Raw genomic sequence first — 20,542 nt, 5'->3', positions numbered from 1 at the left:
TAAGAGGGATATGATTATGGTTCAGTGCCAGGATCGGCACCTTCTCGCTGAAGCGCCTTTACTTTTATATAGGGAGCCATAGTTTTATGAATGTGTGAGTGAGTGAATGAAGATTTTACATAGCATCGTCAATATTGCAGCCATATCGCAAAAAGAAGAAGGTAATTATCATTAAATACCTGTTAACAAAGGAGAGTAAGAAGTAAGGTCAGTATCACAGGTTAAGTATGGAACAAACCAGAGCAAAATGAATACAGATAGTTTCAAAAGATTATTTAGTATTAATTTTAACCAGGCTATAAAATACAAGCAACCAAAGTGTTTCAGCAGTGTTCACTTCCTGCTTGATTCCCAGTTGGAAATATGCCATCACTCCGGTCCCCAATGGCTGTATGCAATAAAAATCAATGTTTAAAAAACAAACTACAATCAACGAATTGCAGCATCAATTACAGCATCAGTTGATGTTTTACACTCCAATTAAGATTGATATACGTGTCACTGTCAGGGGGCATTAATGTTACCTACTTAACATACTTACATACTCAGTACTAAGCAATATTACAGCTCTAAGATGGCGTGTAAATAATCGAGTCTCCAGTGATTATCAAGCATTTGTTAACTTCACATCATCTTTGCTATTATTTGTTACTTCTCTACAGATATAGGAATGGAACCCCGAAGACTGCTAGGACCTGTATAACAGCGACAAGAGGACGATTTAATGCATTGCCAAAGTACAGTTTGTACTACAAAGTACTACCTCCCAACATTGCCTGTTCCGTCCCCGCCCTAACCTCCCTCCGGAAGCACTGAATTCTGAAAAATATTATTCTGGTGAGTGCTTCTCGGGCCTTCTAATTCCTGCTGTTGTCACTTATTTGGCCCAGATAATGCAGGGAGATATTGTCATCATCTGGTCTGTCTGTCCATCCGTATTTCGTTTTCGGAGTAAAACGTGAACCGTGAAATATTTTTCATCCAAACTTGGTACATGAATTAACCAGGGGCTGAAGTGGTGCCTTTTGTTATTGTGGGGTCCGGGATGATTTGTCATCTTCTCGTGACTCTTCTTGATTATAAAGTTATGTGGTTAGATATAAGTCATTGATTTTTTGTGAACTTGCGTGGTGATTTGCTGATTATAAATTTCAGATTCACAGAAAATTCAAATCACAGAAGGCATATACATATATACGTTATGTTTAGTCAGGTTAGCGGCAAAGTGTTTTAAGTTGGAACTTCGTGGGCGAATAGGTAACTTTCAGATTAATTCTATCATTAAGCAAACAAACTTAAAATATATGTTATATAGAATAGTACTCCTTTTTAAAATTATTGTCGGTATTCATTGCAAATAATTACTATTAGTATGTGTCTAATTATAGCTTACCAAATGCAAAGTTGTGGTGACTCCAATAGTCAAAGGATGTATGGCAATACATTCTGCGCAGAAAATACGACAGAAAATCTACAAAAAGTATGTTCTTCAAGTTTGGGGGACAACTGTGAACTTGAAATTTACATAGTGGGTGCCTTTGACATAAACGCACACGTCTCCTGATCATCCCACACGTGCTCTATGGGGGAAAGGTCAGCACTTTTTTTGTATATTTCTGAAGGTATGTAGTGAGTTACGATACGAACACGGTGGCCACAAGCGTACCCTTATTTGAAGGCAAAACGTGGGCCAGCCTGGGGCTCAAACGCCACGGCTCGGGACACCAGTAGGTCAGAATGCAGTAGTTTCCACTGACCCTTCAGCGGACAATATGCGGTGGCGTTCTGGTAGTCATAGTGATCCCATACCATGTTATAACAATACCTTTCCATAACCATGCTGATTCCACGTCTACCCAGAAAGTCTGAGTGATTCTGGACTCATCTGAAAACATTGCGGATACCCTTAGTGTCTACGCGCTAAACACTATTGACGTCTGTCTGTTAACGGCGGTACAACACAATGGGGCACGGGTGGCCCAGTCGTCTAAGGCGCCGCGATTCGCTGTGCAGAGTTGCGTCCCTTAGGCACGCCAGAAACCTATGATTGTGGGTTCGAATCCCGGTTCGCCCCGATTATGTTTCTAGGTTTGTCAGCACCATACCCGTGCTCGTGGTAAACCTCTAAGACCTGCATCACCTCGGGCTGACATGCCGCGATATAACTGTAATACTGTTAAAAGTGGCATTAAACCCAACTCACTCACTGGTACAACACTTGGTCGCCGTGTATTTGGCTAAGCTGCATAATTTGTGTCTGGAAAAAGTATATATCACATCTCGGTTCCCTTTCGCCGAATTTTTCCAGTTTGAATCTTTCAAGCCCTGGGGCGTTTATCACGTTGTAGACGCATTCCCACTCGGACCATAAATAGTGCATTAAAGGAATAGCAGAGGGCAAAAGTGTTACTGTGCTTAAGGAAAGTCAACAAAATTAATGAAAGAGCGATTTAACGGCCGTTCACTGAAGTGTTAAAATGAATATATAAGCGACAAAACCATTTTCATATTCACAAGAAACATACCATGACCCGCTACAGTCATTGGAGAATATTTATGTAGATAGATAGATAGGATATGTATGTAGATACATATGTCACTTACAGGCAGTCGTCCTCAATATGGATAGAGAAAAACTGTAGCTTTCCTGTTGCGAGCAGACATTTAAAACTGTAGCTGTTACAACTGAAGCCTCATGAGAGATCGTTTCATGTTTACAAGTTTGGCTGAGACTTTTGTCTGTGGATAAAAATGCCGATACAGACAGTTTACAGAAGCTGATTGAAGCGGTTTGCGACTTAACTGTTATTTAATGTTATGTCTTTTGTCGTACGCCGCACTATGCACTATTTCAACTATAAATAACGAGACACTCTGCCATATTCCAGATATTTGACATTTATTGACAAGTATTATGGGTTAGACATTGGTTAGAATTTTATGCCGCAATGGCAACTGAAAAAAACAGCATAAAAACAAAATAGCCTGTCGATGTTTCAATGCTTACTGGCGTAAATAAATGTATCACTCTTGAAATATTCTCCACCTTGATGTAATGGAAATACAAGATATTTCACCAACATTAAACACAAGGCACAACATGTCTGGTGATAATCTAGCTCTTTCTGATGCTGATCTCAAACCTTTCGTGTCTTCATTACACACCCTTTGTTCTTTCTATGACTCAAACGTTGTGGGATTGGGGTCACAGGGACAGTTGGAAATAAAGAACATTTCAACGCATTGTCGTGTGTTGTTGGTTCAGATATTCACACTTTTAGAGCAAACACAATGTGTACACATTTCGAGAGTGTACCAGACATCGTTTCTGAGTCGACTACACATCTGGTACAACTGTTCCCTAACAGTGAGGCATATATGGCGCAAATTACTTTACCTGAGATTTTAAGGATTATGCTCCATAATAATAATAGCCACTAATCGGTATAGGGTAATACACGATGTCCGTTTTGATAAAAACAACAGAAATATAACATTGCCACAACATTGTCACAACAGTTGGAAGACTGTTCGACTCTTTCGCTTACTCATATCATGAGACTGGATGGAGACGTTAACTGACTGTTGAGTCTTTTCCGTTTGTACTTACCTAATTGAGAGAACATGAGCAGTTGTAAGAACCATTAGTGATTTGTACAAAACTCTTGCGCACTCGTTGATGTCTGAAGAAAAGTTTAAATTTCTTTTTGTTAGCTCATCTGACTGTCAGTGTTCATAAACATGCTTTGACCTCTACTTATACATGTCAACATATAATGGGGCAATTGCTGATTGTGCGTGATGAAATAGGGTGTTCTAATAAGAATCAGCTGAGCTACAAGCCCTGCGTCTCTAATTCTTCGAATGTTTTCCTGGTGACAGAGGATTTAAAATTAATGCTTTTATATTCTTCGTTAGCACAAGTACTTAGAACTCGACTTGACTGAAAGCAGTGTATTTCAAGCTAACCTATGAAAGGGATCAGTATGGTCGCATAATCTTAAACAAGACATTATGAACCATATGTATGGTCGGATGGTATGCTGACCTGTCCAAGTGTCCTCTTGATTTCATGGGGATTTTTATGATGATACCGTCTTGGATGCATTTAGCCTTTAATACCAGTGTCATACGCATGTTTCATATTAGTGAGAGATATTACATTTCTATGTACGCAGGAGGAATGTTTATTTACAATAGCAGTCTGTTCATGGGAATGCTTGAAAATATTATTTGGTCGCATTACACGATAATGGATATTAAAGGATTCAATCCTTCATTAAAGGAACAACAGTCTTTCTATTTTGCTGAAGCTATAGAACCAAATTTAGTGAAACTCATTTCTAAACTTTGTGCATGTAATAAGATTGAAACAAAAATACTTATTTTAAACCATTAAACGATTAAAACTATTTGTTTACTAAGTACTTGCATCCTAGTATTAACCTAAGTAATAAGATAAAATTTTAACGTTGACAGGAACCTTAGTTAAGTGTCTGGTCTTTGTTGCATTTTAATAAGTGTTTAATAAAATAATAACCAGTTGAGCTACAGATCTTTTGGCAATTTTATGAATTTTTCATCTTACAACTTTTCAATAGTCAGAGCTGACTGAATGGGTTCTTTATAGCTATTTAAGCGCAACATTCCAGCTGTGCGGTCTGTGAAATAATGTGTCAAGGCTAAGCAATCACGTGGCTTAAAGCGCGCCTCGTTTGGATTTGACACAGGTAATCATTCCAAATCTGAATCTCGACGTTGGTGACGCCAGAGAATAATCAGTCTCGCTTATTCATTAGCTATGAAAGGCAAATTATTGGTGAAGATTATATGAATGGATCACTGAAAATCATTGACGACACCTGGTCTTTGCATAAAAACGTAAGCGTTTGTTGGTTGCACTATTACTGCCATACAACGGTGGCCTGTAAATAAATCGAATTTCACCAAACAAACCAATGATTGTCAGAAAATGTTACTGATTTAACATTATTACCAGCTTATATAATGGTTGAAAGCCGATACCATAATTAGTTACGAGAAATCGCCTTCACTTTAATATGATGTTGCGTGCATGAGACCACATAAAAAAATGACACGTATTAAAATATATATGAACGTGGCTTTCTTTGTTAGTGTGGTTTGAATTTATGTAACATTGATGTCTGAGGCTATATAAAATTCGGATGCAATCATACACGCTTATACTGTTTATGTAAAACTTTTTGCTTGACGTCTTTAAAACATTGATAGTATTGCGTTAAAAAAGAAATCACACATTCGTAATTGCAACATAAGCTAAGGTGTTACAGCATGCTGCTATACTCTACCTGTACTAACAGATCCATTTCCTTCAAATCCAGGACATACGCACAAGCATGATCCTGGATTGTTGGTTCACACAGCCTTGGGATCACAGGTTGATTGTTTCTTAAACTAATTTAAATCATCTAATTAAAACAAACATGTCATGAGAAAATACAGACGAACAAGATTAATACCGAGTTAACCCTTCGGCATCTAACAAAACTAATAACTGAAAAGAAGGTTTAATGTCTCAACTGCCTTGAGCTGCTGAATCAATTTAATGCATGTTGGCCTTATTGTAAATTGTATTTAACCGTCTTTAACATATTCGGGCGTCGTCATTGGTGGGATCAAGCATGTGTTGTTTACACATTAATGGTCCTGTGCTTTAAGAGTCAATCTTGGAAAAGTAGGCCATGACATAATTTCATTAGTTTCAGTTTAAATTATTATCAGCTCTTTCTTCGGAGATCGACGATCTGTCGTTATGACCAAGTTTGATGCAAGAAACTTTGATGCAAGGGTTTTGTCCTATTGTTACAGAATTAAAAGATGTGGTAAACATCACAATATTTATTGACAGAACGGGTTACAAAAGCCTGTCAAAAACAAAGACGTGTGATTGGTTCATGCCAAGAACGACAGTTTTGTAATTTAATTGCATGAAGCCACGGTCTGAGACTGTGAACCATCGTGGGGAATCGTGTTATAGATATATATAACCCAACGGAATACGATGGAACTAATTTCTTGTAGATTACGATTTCCGCTGATTACAAAAGAAATTATTTTCAACAATAGATAGGCAGTTGATAATACACGTTTTTGCTTACTATTGAAAACGCTTAACCAAACTTCTGACATGCATGACTGCCACAATATTTGCGGAATTTCTGCCCCTTATGGTTTGTTATGACGGTTGAGCAGTATCACGGTATGGTGAGATCAGGCGCTGGATTCATATCAAGCATTTCAGAAGAGAACGTCGCCTACTTTTCTCTGCTGTTCAAGTTGTACTGAAAACGAATTATGAAAGCATTTAACATGACGGAGAATATCACCACAGTAGGCTCAGCGTATGCCCTAAAACATCATGATGCCAGTTGACAGTATTTGATTGAATGTTGTTGTAATCCAAATAGTATCTAAATGGCACCAGTTGTCGTTATTATATATTAATTTACATAACTCGGCACTCACACTGACTTGCGCTCCATACATGTAGCGTCCATCTGTATAGTTGCACTTGTATTCTTTCAGGCCAATACTGGGGCGGTCAGGTAGCCTAGTGGTTAAAGCGTTCGCTCGTCACGCCGAAGACCCGGGTTCGATTCCCGACATGGGTACAATGTGTGAAGCCCATATACATATACACATATACAGCTGTAAACGATATTGTTTATCTGTATGTGTATATGGGCCAATGGCCTTTCATACAATAAAGATTGATTGATTGATTGATAGTCAATCGCAAGCATCCGTAAATAACTCGCTGGTATCCGTAAATAACTCGTCACTACTCGCAACAACTCGCAGACACTCTTAAGGATCCCTGAAAGGAGAGGCACATTTTTTAACATGTCAAAACTCATCCTACTATTGTCCACGGATTGATGTTTTCGTAAATAACTCGTAACGAAATCCGTAAAATGACTCGTAACAATTATTTGTACGATTTGTTACGGTTAGTTTTCGATTTGTTTACTGATTATTTACGGATTATTACGAGTGCTTACGTGTTGTGTATGATATTATTCGGGTCGTGTTACGATGGCTTTACGTGTAGCTACGAGTACTTTACGAATAGATACGTATACTTTTCGTATTCTTACGTATTGTTTACAATTTGGGGAAAGGTATAAAAGCTGCAAAATCGAACACTTCATTTTCAGTTGTACTAAGAAGTCATATAAGTCACATCTCTGCATATCTACTCTACAATATCGGGCGAGGACCGGAATATCTGGTAGCTCCTGGGCCTCGTCCTCTTCATTCTGGGCTAGTTGAAGGAGCAATTGTAGAAATTGTTGATATAACTGCAATCTGTTTCTCTCATATGCCATGTTGTCTCTCTGGATGTCAGTTGTCGAATGATGATAAATTGAGATTTGCAGGATCTAAGACTCTTACTCGTAACAAACTCGTAACTATTCGTAACAACACGTAAACAGGTCGTAACTAACACGTAAAAGCTTCGATGAATAGTACCATTCCGTAATATACTCGTAACAATCCGTAAAAAAGCTCGTAAAAATGCCCGTTAGTTGCTCGTAGTTATCCGTGACAACTCGTAACAACTCGTGGAATTTTGCCGTAAATACATCGTAATATCTCGTAATAATCCGTAATAAACCGTAAATAGCTCGTAATAACTCGAAACAACTCTTAAATCGCTCGTAAATGTGGCCAAATCGTAAGGATCCATGAATCTGTGCGATCCGTAAGGACTGCGTGTAAATCCGTGTATGTGAAGAGGGCATTAGCTTTAAGTGAAACCGAGTAAATTAAAGAGATCACCTATGGACTTTTGTGATTTTTTTTTTCAATCATCCCAATATACACAGTGACTGCTAAATGATGCCCTCACTAATATTTAGTATGGGGTGCTCTACGGGGCATTCTTACACTCTTAACATCTTGACGTTCAGATGTATATAAAAATGCAAAAGTTGCAAGGCCAAATTTGGCCAAAATACTGCATTTTCCCATACTCGTCTGTTAGCAACATTTTGTGTGATTATTGACAAAAACAGGTCTGATCTTTTCAAAAGCTGCTCCAAATATCAGAAGGTGTGTCTAAGGTACTGTATCAGGCGTATAGAAAAGACAATACTATATGCCAGTGGATCTACAAGGATACATGGATGGTATACTCAAGCAGAGTAAATAACACTCAAACCACCTTCTGGGCACATGTTCCAAAGTCCAGCGGTGTTATATTACTACCCAAATAGGGCCAGGACCTAAAGCAAAAGATAATGCAGAAAAAAAATCAATTTGTTCAAATAGAATAAATGCACAGGGTTCGACATGATCAGTGAAGTGATAATGCCAATTCTACACCCGTCCTGGTAAAGTAAGGGTCGACGTGGTGTTTGGACTCCCGTCCTCAACTGACACGGGGACGCTGCTCATGGCAGATATGTTGACCAATTTGACCAGCAATGGGATGTGGGGATCCCAAGCGTTGAATCATAGGAAATCAGACAATATCAGATGTGGATCTTCCCTCTTAAAGAGTGTCGTAATTTATTATATTTCCCATAATTTACTTATGAGACGAACCAACTCTATTTTCATGTTTCGAGCCTAACGCTCCTTTAACGCCTAATCATTCGAAAGACAAAACAGTACAGGTAAGAACATAAATGCGAACTACTTCGTAAGTTTTTGAGACTGTTGAGTATCAGATACCACAAAACTCCCAAGGCCATAGATCCAATGACCAAGCGCAGATGATCAATATCAAATTCATTTAAATACATATTTTTGCCTATTTCACGGAACCGTTCTAAATACTGACAAACCTTATTGGTTTCTGATGCTTTAGATGCTTGACTTTAGCCTTTAGTCATTGGTCCCGTAGTTGGCAGCCATATTAGGTTCCAGATTTTCAGAGTGCATTTTACTTTGTTTCGGGAACATGTCTTCAAAACCCTATTTCTCTGAACCTACCAGTTAAAATGGTTTCAAACTCTCTAAACTTTGCATACTAAACCGTGGTGGTCGTTTCCAGGCATTTCGTTTGGTTGCGGCCATATGTGCTTTTTCTCATAAAATTGTCTTTACAAATCGTTTCTTCAAAGGTTCATCTCAGAAAACTTTGAACATTGGCATTTTGTATCAACATATCGTATGCTTTTGTCGTTGTTGTTTTGGTGCATGACAAAAGTAACGACGCTTGATGGCCATAAGTGATTTTTATGTTTTAAAGTCGCATGAAAGATACCGCGTAAAAATATTGAAAGAAACGTGAGTATAATATCAGAATGTCCACCATTCACTGCCCTGACACCGACACGAGATACGTGTTCAGATTCAGCCTTCTGTAGCGGGTACATGCTTTTTTATATATGAATCTACCATTGATCGCATACCTTTTTGTATTTGAGAATGTTTGAAATAGATAATTCTTCCAGTGTTGTTCCCGGGAGTTTCCAAGACAACAAACAATGCTGCAGATCAATTTATAGAATTTAGTAATGCAGGAAGTCATATTTTTCAAACCGAAAGTGACAAAATCCAAACTGGAATTACCTATTGCTTCGCTTCAAACTAAGTAACCATTGGACATTCTCTTGTAATGCAGGAAGAATGTATTTCTTAATATCTTTGACATAACTTCGGTGATGTCACCAATGGAAACATTACGAAAGTGGTGTGACAAATCAAAAACAGTTGTGTGTACAAAAAACACATTAAAGGCTGTCAATACTATGTTATTTGAGGAAAGTTAACACATGTGTGGCATCTTGAACCAAGTCCATTTTGACACTGATTTATGTTTTTAAAACGGGAATATTCAGGATATATCTAAACTAAGTACTATGGATAAACGATGAAAATGCCAATATATTGCTTTCTTTGAAAACACATACATTTACATGCAAGATCAAATTTGTAAATCAATGTATAAGAAATATAAATCTGTGTTAACTGTTGGATTTATTCGGTAAATAACAAATTCCGTATTTCGTCTTTTATGCTTCTTAAGAATGGTCGAATTACCATTGATGGTAAATAATTGTAGGAGATATGATATCGAATGGTGTACCAGATTATACCCATCAGGCAGACGAAGAAGAAACTTTCCCAGAGAACACACGCAAGACGCTGCTACAATCAACACAGGTCTTTACAAATCAAACTGCCCTAACGGTCTTACTGACCTCTCCTTTAATCAAATCTCATTGTGCACCCGCTAACCTAGCAACGCAGCCACTTCGTCCGCCATATTCGTTCTGTATCCTTTCACAGTTAAACCCGTTACACTGCCCGTTTATGTATGATAACACAAGTTATCTCACCTTATGTTACAATATCATTTCTTACTAGCTTGTCCGTATGTCAGTTTCATGAGAAATACATACTTACCACGACACTATATATTTAACTGAGCTAAGTATGTGTATGAAGCTCTTGCTATGAAAAAACATGTTGTAATATTACCATCTCACTGTTTTCAAATATCGGTGTACATGACCTATGGTCTTTCTACTGAATAAACCAGTTGAACTGAATATTTACATGCTAAAATACCATAGGATTGCCCTTTACCGTAGTAACATAACAGTGTCAAGAGGATTACCCCTTTTGTTCCGTAAGTCATCCTCTCTAATGTTTGAAGCTGAGTGTTAAGTTGTGTTCGATGTGATCTTACATTTATTCTATCCTCTGTGGCACCATGTGCACGTCAAAAACTTATTTGATATCCATCCAAGGTAAAACAGATCACAATATACCAAAACGGTGTGTTGTTTTGACATCTTTAAAAATGAGAAATATGCGAGATCAGCAAATGATATCGGATCGTATGACTATTCTTTAAAAAAACATACACAGATGTAGTACTATCTGATGTGTAAATACCTTTTGAAAACATTTAGGTATTGCACTATGTGTTTCTGAATAACATGCATGATAGTGAAGAGTTCATTCATTATTTATTCAATATCACAGAGCATTTAAAGGATACCGTTTTTTTACAAAACTCTGGCTTCAGTTTGCCCCAGTATAATATTACATTTCAGACAGATACAGGCTCGATGAATTGACTGATTGCGAGGACGGAGTTGGAGGTTTACCATTTAGTCAATAATTGGTTCAGGGGTACTGCTGTGCGGTGCCAGATTACAGACAGTTACTTGTCAATGTAAATCGAGTGAGTGGCGGGTGCTTACGGCAGGACAGGACATGTTCATCCTGGTGTCATCACTGATTTTTAGTGATCTATTGATATAAATTTCACTGCTCTTTTACTTTTTGCACCCAATGGAATCTATCTAGACGGATAGAGTGTTTTTTCTCTGACGTTTAACTTTATCCGGTCCAGACAATAATATTTATAGGCCACCGTAATTTAGCTGTAATATTCCTTATTTTAAAAATAAACAGAAGATATAAAGATATGTATGAGTGAATTTATTGACCATTTCAGGTTTCAAAGCAAGATAACTATTTTGTAATGTCAGATTCACAATTCGTGTGCAGGGAGTAATGGCCAGCTGTATAATATATTGACGTATACACGTGTGGTTGGGTTCAGGAACTGTCCGGGTATTTGTATGAATCGCGAACCCAGAAAACAGTACTCTATTATCCTCCAGTCAGAAGTGGTCCCTCTTTACTGACATCAGTTTCAGTATATTATAAACACCCTTCGTATCATTATTTATGTTGATATGTTGAAGGTCGTAACCGAGGTTTCAACTCTATCTATACGAATATTCTTTCCACACTTATCACATTGCCAATAACAAAGTTATTTGATATATAATCAATATGTAGCACATGTAGATAAGTTTGCTTTTATCTATCAACCCCCCCCCCCCAAAAAAATAATAATAATAATAATAAATTACATTTCTTTTATTTGCTCTTTCCTATGTTTTCCACCCTCCTTCTACATGTTTTAATGTGCTTGCTACAGGCCAATACGACATACGACAATACACAGGTATTGGGAAAAGTGCCTACCACAGTCATGGAACCACTACTCATGGGTTCGAATTCCAGATTCGCTCACATTACAGCCCTTATTAGTCAACACCGTACAAGTGTTTGTGGGATTCTTTGCTCGCCCTATTCTATGATAATACGATATCGTCTGTATATCAAGAGGACCACATGTGTATATACGGTATTTTATATAACGATCGCAGTACACTAGGCTGGCAAACTAGAAGTGAGACAGAAGGTAGCAGCGGTTTCTTTTTCGAATAACGAAAGACAGCAGCCGGTTCGTTATTCAAAGGCTGTATATTGAACTACAGTAATGTCGTCACATATACTGAAACTTTAATGACCGTTTCCTGCAAAATGTAGCCGTTGTTTGAGTGTAGAATACAGGATTCAGTAAGATAGTAATTAAGAATTCAGCATTAAACAGAACAGACGCCGGGTCAACGACTGGCGTGGAAGAAATAGATGCCCGGGTGATTCATAGAAGCAATTTGGTACTCAATCTTCCTGTAACTGCTTACCTATTCGCAGAGCTGACCACTTCTTAAGTTATATGTAGTGATCCGTCTAATATAATGGTTGTATCATCTGCAAAAATTTATATAGTGATATACATCTCTTGAAATCACATAGGTGAAACCGGAAGAGTAAATTACAGAGACCATCTGTGGTTTGGTTTGTTTCTTGTTTAACACCGCATTCAGCAATATTCCATCTATATGGCGGCGGTCTGTAAATAATCGAGTCTGAACCAGATAATCGAGTGATTAATATCATGAGCATCGATCCGCGTTGATATTATTACCCAAATAGGGCCATGACTTAAAGATAATTCAGAAAAAAAAATCAATTTTTTGACAGAGTTCCACATGATCAGTGGCGTGATAGTTCCAATTCTACACCCGCCCAGGTGAAGTAAGGGTCGACGTGGTGTGTTTGACAAGGGCACGCTAATCCCATGCCCTCAACAACCAGATACGTCCTCCACTGACACGGGGACGCTGCTCGTGGCAAACAATATCAGATGTGCATCCTCTCTCTTAAAGTGTGTCGTGATTTATCATATTTCCCATAATTTACTTATGAGACAAACCAACTGTATTTTCAACAAGATTAGATACCTGATAATTTCCTTCAACGGTAATCCATTTGAAACACAAAACAGTACATGTAGGAATATAAATGCGAACGATTTCGTAAGTGCGGAAGAGATGAATTACGTGGCATAGGTTGAGTCAGTTATTATAATGAATATATTTGCTTTCCCTTACGCAAACCATAATTTTCTCGCCAATCTGAAAAAATAAAATCATCAAGCGCAGGTACCATTTAAGCATTATTCTATCGGAATTCCATAGGGAAAATGAAGCAACGTACCTATGTTACGTTTAGTTCTGAAGTACACGCCTATGTGGTTATTAGGGTTCCAAGCCCGAATGATGTACATCTGTATACGTATATACGTGTAGACTGTGATACGTGTATACCACAAAACTGCCAAGGCCATACATCCAATGACCAAGGGCAGATGATCAATATCTAATTCATTTAAAAACATATATTTGCCTATTACACGGGACCGTTCCAATTACTGACAAACCTTATTTGTTTCTGATGCTTTTCTTTAGCCTTCAGTCATTGGTTTCCGCCATATTGGATTCCAGATCTTCAGAGTGCATTCAACTTTGTTTTGGGAACATGTCTTCAAAACCCTATTTCTCTGAAACACCCAGTTGAACTGATTCCAAACTCTCTAAACTTTGCTTACTTAAAACATGAAACCGTGGTAGTCGTTTCCAGGCATCTTGTTTGGTTGCGGCTATATGAGATTCTACTTCTGAATAATTTTTCTCATGAAATTGTCTTTATAAATCGTTTCTTCAAAGGTTCATTTTAGAAACCTTTGAACATTGGCATTATGTATCAACATTTCGGATGTTGCTTTTTTAGGTTTTGGTGCATGACAAAAGTAACGACGCTTGCTGGCCATAAGTGTTTTTTTCTGTTTTAAACTCGCATGAAAGATGCCGCGTAAAAATATTGAAAGAAACGTTAGTATAATATCAGATTAACCATCATTCACTGCCTTCTACCAATCATCGCATGCCTTTTTGTATTTGAGAATGTTTGAAATAGATAATTCTTCCAGTGTTGTTCCCGGGAGTTTCGAAAAAATGTTTTGTTTCGGTGTCCAAGACAACAAACAATGCAGGAAGAATGTGTTTTCTGAATATCTTTAACACAACTTCGGTGATGTCAGTAATGTAAACATTACGAAAGTGGTGTGACAAACAAAAACAGTTATGTGTACACAAAACACAGTAAAGGCTGAAAAATACTATGCTATTTGAGGAAAGTTAACACAGCTGATGTGTAAATACCTAGTGAAAACATTTAGGTATTGCACTATTTGTTTCTGAATAACATGCATGATAGTGAAGAGTTCATTCATTTTTCATTCAATATCACAGAGCATTTAAAGAACATCATTTCTTACAAAACTCTGTCTTCAGTTTGCCCCTGTATAATATTACATTTCAGACAGATACAGGCTCGATGAATTGACTGACTGCGAGGGCGGAGTTGGAGGTTTACCATTTAGTCAATAATTGGTTCAGGGGTACTGCTGTGCGGTGCCAGATTACAGACAGTTACTTGTCAATGTAAATCGAGTGAGTGGCGGGTGCTTACGGCAGGACAGGACATGTTCATCCTGGTGTCATCACTGATTTTAAGTGATCTATTGATATAAATTTCACTGCTATTTTACTTTTTGCACCCAATGGAATCTATCTAGGCGGATACTCGAGAGTGTTTTTTCTCTGACGTTTCACTTTATCAGGTCCAGACAATAATATTTATAGGCCATCGTAATATAGCTGTAATATTCCTTATTTTAAAAATAAACACAAGATATAAACATGTGTATGTGTATATTTATTGACCATTTCAGCTTTCAAAGCAAGATAACTATTTTGGAATTTCAGATTAACAATTCGTGTGCAGGGAGTAATGGCCAGCTGTATATTATATTGACGTATACACGTGTGGTTGGGTTAAGAAACTGTCCGGGTATTCGTATGAATCGCGAACCCAGAAAACAGTACTCTATTATCCTCCAGTCAGAAGTGGTTCCTCCTTACTGACATCAGTGTCAGTATATTATATACACCCTTCGTATCATTATTTATGTTGATATGTTGAAGGTCGTGACCGAGGTTACAACCGAGGTTACTAAGGACGGTGACTCAAACAGGTTGATGAATCAGTGACACCACATCCTATCCAATACATTGATTATAATCTGTGATTAGATGTTACATCAAAGACCTAATGTAAAAGAAGTTGGACACCAAATTCGGTATAAATATACTACAATGTATTTGGGTTGTCAGTAAAGATTTGAAGGTCATTATAAATAGAATCTGTGATAATCTAGTGATTGTACTATCCATCGACAGTTTTTTGAATACGGTCTAAATGTATTTACTATTAATGTATAACTACCGACACAAAAATATTGAAAAAGTGCCCAAGTGACCTTTATGTAAATTTGAGATCGTTTACTCACTGACAGTCATTCTACAATTTCACTGACAGGCCCGTATGATTTCACTCTCTAAAGTAACAACAAACAGAAATTACGTTTTTAGAATTTATACTATAATTTTCCCCCTCCCTTAAGATACGACTTAACACAAATACCCAATTTTGAAATAACTTATACAACTAATTAAACTCTACACCTCCTCAAAAGTAGTTTTTGACAATCAGAGATGGGAACGTAGAAACTGGAACACACACACACACACACACACACACACACACACACACACACACACACACACACACACGACGTTTACCCCATTCCATCTCACCTTACGTACACTTTTCATTGCACAGCTGGTCGTTTCTTTTCAGTGACAGAATTACTGACCTCTCAGAAACACCAAATTCGAATTTACACACCCTCAGTATGATTATTTATATATGTGCAAGGTCATGATAGATGTTTGATACTTACATTCTACCATGAATTTGGAATTTACTCGATTCTGATTGGTCAATCAGAGGCTATTTAATCACAATAAACCCCCTCTGATTGAAACAGCTGGTTTGACGGCCGCTTCACAGCGGAAGCTAATATTCATAGAATAGTACTATTTTCAGTCATTGTCGGTAGGCATATTTAAATAATTATATCTACAATTACAGGTTACAAAATGCACAGATGCGGTTACTACAATATTCAAAGGATGTGTGGCAATACATTTTGTGCAGAAAAACACGACAGAAATTAACAAAAGGAATGTGTTTACGTTTTGGAGACAACAGAGAGCTTGGAATTTTGGCGCTTTTCTATATACGACTGTGACGTCATATCTTTTGCGTCACAATGAGCGATATGACGTCATAATGGTGACGTGAGATGTAGAGCGAAAGCCTTGCAAAGCTTGCTTTGTTTTCTTTAGGGATGCCCACCTCATGTCAGCTTACCAAGCTGCCGTGCTTATATGCTTTCAATACCTGTCATATGTTAGAGTGAAGTATTACGGTGTAAACAAACTGCTTGAGTATATACGGCACCATAATTTGTTCGGTGATTCCGTAATTCAGATCGATAACCCACTCAAAACACTGAACTCAACCCATGCCGCTTCACTCAGTATATTTGCTAACACCAACGAGTTCGCGTTTTATTTAGTCATGGTAGAATGGAGATAAACATACTGTGTTTTCAATGTAGAGCTGCGCGTTCGGTTCCAAATTCAATTTAGCGGGGTTAAATATACAGGTAACCTAGCTCTACATTGAAAACACAGTATGTTTATCTCCTAATTGTCATAGCACCCGTGAAAATCAGGCTTAGAATAAGTGTTCAGCAACCCTTGCTTTTTCTATAAGGCGAGTATGATTGTCGTAAGTTATGTTATCTTATCCAAATTGCATTGATCAGCTGAAATATTGCTGAGTGTGGCGTTAAACAACAAACAAACGAAACAAAAGCAAGATGAATGCTCATGATGTCAATCACTGGATTGTCTGGTCAAAACTCGATTATTGACAGACCGCCGTCATGTATCTGAAACATTGTTGAGTGCGGCGTTAAACGACACCCAAACAAACTGTACATCGCCTGTAATATCTCAGAATATCATAAGGAACAGACCCGTTAAAATCGGGGGTAGAATAGGTCTTCAGGATCTCTGCTTGCCGTAAAAGGCGACTATGCTTGTCGTATAAGGCGACTAACGGGATGGCTTGGTCAGTATCGCTGACTTAGTTGATGCATGTCATCGATCCCAACTGCGTGGATTCAAGTCGGTGTGTAGAAGCTGAGGCCGCGGATCTTACTCCCGGAGGACGTCTCTCCTCGAATGTGAAGTCACAGAAAGTTGCAAAATACAAATATTTGCCATATAACAATAATATATAAATATATTGCCTGAATATAGTATAAGAATACCTAAGATACCGAGAACAACGGGCAGTCGGATAACTTGGTACTTTGGAGGCAAGCGAGGTCCGCCTATTTGCCATGTTTTTCATGAATCTTGTCAATCACATTAATTTTGAAAAGGGACAGAAAAATCAATGATATAAATAATGTCATTGGATTTATCACAAAGGACAAGATCAGGTTTGTTGGCTTGTATAGGTCTGACGCTGTGTGAAGGCCTATTTCTAAATAATGTATTATCATTTTCCATGATCGAGTCCCGTCACCATGTTGCTTAAGATACTGTTTTGGGCAGCCAAAGCTAAAGTTGAACATCCACTGACAATGTGTTGGACAGTCTCATTGACGTGCATTGCAAAACATTGCATAATCTACTTTTCATATTTACATTTTGATGAAACATCACAAATTGACGGTTTTGAGTGGGAAGTGAATGGTCCTGAACAGCAAACAGAGAGCCTTCTGTTGCACTTTTGCACTGCTCATAAACTCGATGTTGTTCTTGTTTAAGTAGCCTCTCCCTTAAAAACTCTGGGGCGATTTAATGTGACACTTCGCTTGTTTGACACTCATTTCTGTACCGGCTAGCAGTACAGAACCACCAAAAAAATCAACACAGACATTGAAATTATTTCCCTCATCCTTGGCTCGATTAAGGAAACTAAAGAATGCCTTGTTTTCATCATCAGTCACAAGAGGTGCTTCACAAGAGAAATGTAAGACAAATAAATGTGTGCAAAAGTGAACAATACAATTCTATCGTGAAGAGCCTCCACGTTAATGAAACCAAGGCCTCCAATTATAACTGGTAAATATCGGCGATTGAGGTGAGGGCGAGGGTGGTGGGATCGGTTGTCCGATATGATTCTTTGTGTGAGGGTGTTTCGTCCAATCAACAACACCAAAAGACTATGGAAGTACGGGAACAACATAAGTATTTGTGGCTTTGACTTTTTTGCGACTTTATTCAGCACTGAACTGAAGATTTGCTTATGTCTACATTTGTATTCTGCCCAAAACAAATTGCAATAATCAATTTAAAAATCATATACACTCGGCCATTTATTTAAGCCAAAACTTACATCACATTTCCATGAAATAAATATTTAGCTGAATCTGGATTTGCTAAATCCAAACAGAGTTGCTTGTTCCACTTTTGTAGAGGCAAAGAAGGTTGTTGCTGTTCAGGATACGTCTTCAGCAACCCTTGCTTGCCTTGAAAGACAACTATACTTGTTGTAAGAGGTGACTAACGGGATCGGGTGGTCAGGCTCGCTGACTTGGTTGATGCATCCGCATTCCGTGGATCGATGCACATGATTTCAATCACTGGATTGTCTGGTCCAGACTCGATTATTTAAAGACCGTCGTCATACAGCTGGAATATTGCTGAGTGTGGCGTTAAACGACAAACAACAACAACATTATTGCCCTGAGAATTTTCTTTGCTTATATGGACCCTTGAGGCCAGTGCATGTGACAAAATTTCGACAAAAGGAGGACCCCTTGTTCAGCTGAACTTGGAGGTGGTAACAAGGAGAGAAGTTTTTGATATCGTGACGAAAAATGTCAATACACATTACATTATATGTACTTGCTGATGTCTGGGTCTCTTTGTCTCAGCTCCATAGCCGTGACGTTGGGAAAGGGCAGCATTTAATTAATGAGAGTAGGTTATATCATGGAGCATACACTTGAGGGAGAGGGCTCTACTAAGAAGGGAGACCAGCAGACGTGAGCGCGGGGTTGTATGTAAATGTTACGATACTGTAGCTATCTAAACGAACTATTAAGGCTACAGAGAGTATACCATATTCTATTTGTTAGATGATAAAGGACATTATTTGATATGATAAATTCAGTTATTGATATCTACAAATCGATTTGCGATATCAGTAAACATTTCATGATCTAATAAATCAAATTTCTGATATAAATTCCTTCTTTGGTATCCATAAACGAATAATTGATATCAAGTAAGGAATAAATAATATAAAAGCGCACCATATATTGTTCCTTGTGTATTGTATTGAGTAACGCGATTGCATCGCGGTTATTGTGTAAATTGCTCGTCTGTTTTCTGCACCATCATTTCTTTCATCATGGAAAAGTGTTTAAATGGCAACTTATAATTAACCAAGGAAATAATTCTAACCAGACCTGCGTTTATTTATCTCTCTGTCAATAATATTGTTAACATGTGTCTACTTTAAGTGTAAATACTTATACTATAAATCGTACTGATTAAGAAATGACACATCATCGTACCATATATGTACTGTATATACATGTAGCACGCGGGTACTTTGATTCTATAGCACAGAAAATTGTTACCCCGAATTACTGTGTAACGGTTCGCCCCTTGCTTTCAGACGCGCCATTCAGACAAATAAGTCAGGTGTGGCAGTTATCACAATATCACCGGTTATAAAGATTTTATATAAGCTGACTGACACTCTTGATGGGTCAATGATTAAGACAACAGATCAATACACCCGCTTCCCACCTACATTGTATTCAGTATGTACCTTTGATTATTACCTGGCTGTATGTGTCCATGGTATGTATGGCTGCATGTACCATAACATGGATGCATGTACCATAACATGGATGCATGTATGTAAATTATGGGTATGTATGTATGGCTGCATGTACCATAACATGGATGCATGGATGTAAATTATGGGTATGTATGTATGTATGTGTGTGTGTGTGTGTGTGTGTGTGTGTGTGTGTGTGGCTTCAATGTTTTATTCTACATAACCCTTTGAATGATCCTACATTGATACTGAAGCTCATATTGACACTTGAAATGTGATAGTGTTCACTGTGGAAGGATCAAATTCGGTACATATCATCACTGCAGTGGAGCATTGGATTTGTATGGCCTTGATTGATTTAATTGCAGGGTATGGTCATAGTCGTCAGTTAGTTCAACATCTTTGTGCAATGAACCTTCCCCCCTGTGTTTATATAATGTGTTTGTTTTCAGCTACAAAAATGAAGCATGTGACGAGTTACGTTCAGGATCAAGGTCATGAAATAGTTACTGCATATACCTTTCTTGTGAAGGTAGCTGGATTAGAGGCATTG

The sequence above is a fragment of the Haliotis rufescens genome, unplaced genomic scaffold (assembly GCF_023055435.1).
Source record: "Haliotis rufescens isolate VD_foot unplaced genomic scaffold, xgHalRufe1.0.p SCAF_15, whole genome shotgun sequence".
In the NCBI taxonomy this organism is placed as follows: domain Eukaryota; kingdom Metazoa; phylum Mollusca; class Gastropoda; order Lepetellida; family Haliotidae; genus Haliotis; species Haliotis rufescens.
Note: the sequence above shows the minus strand (reverse complement) of the source record.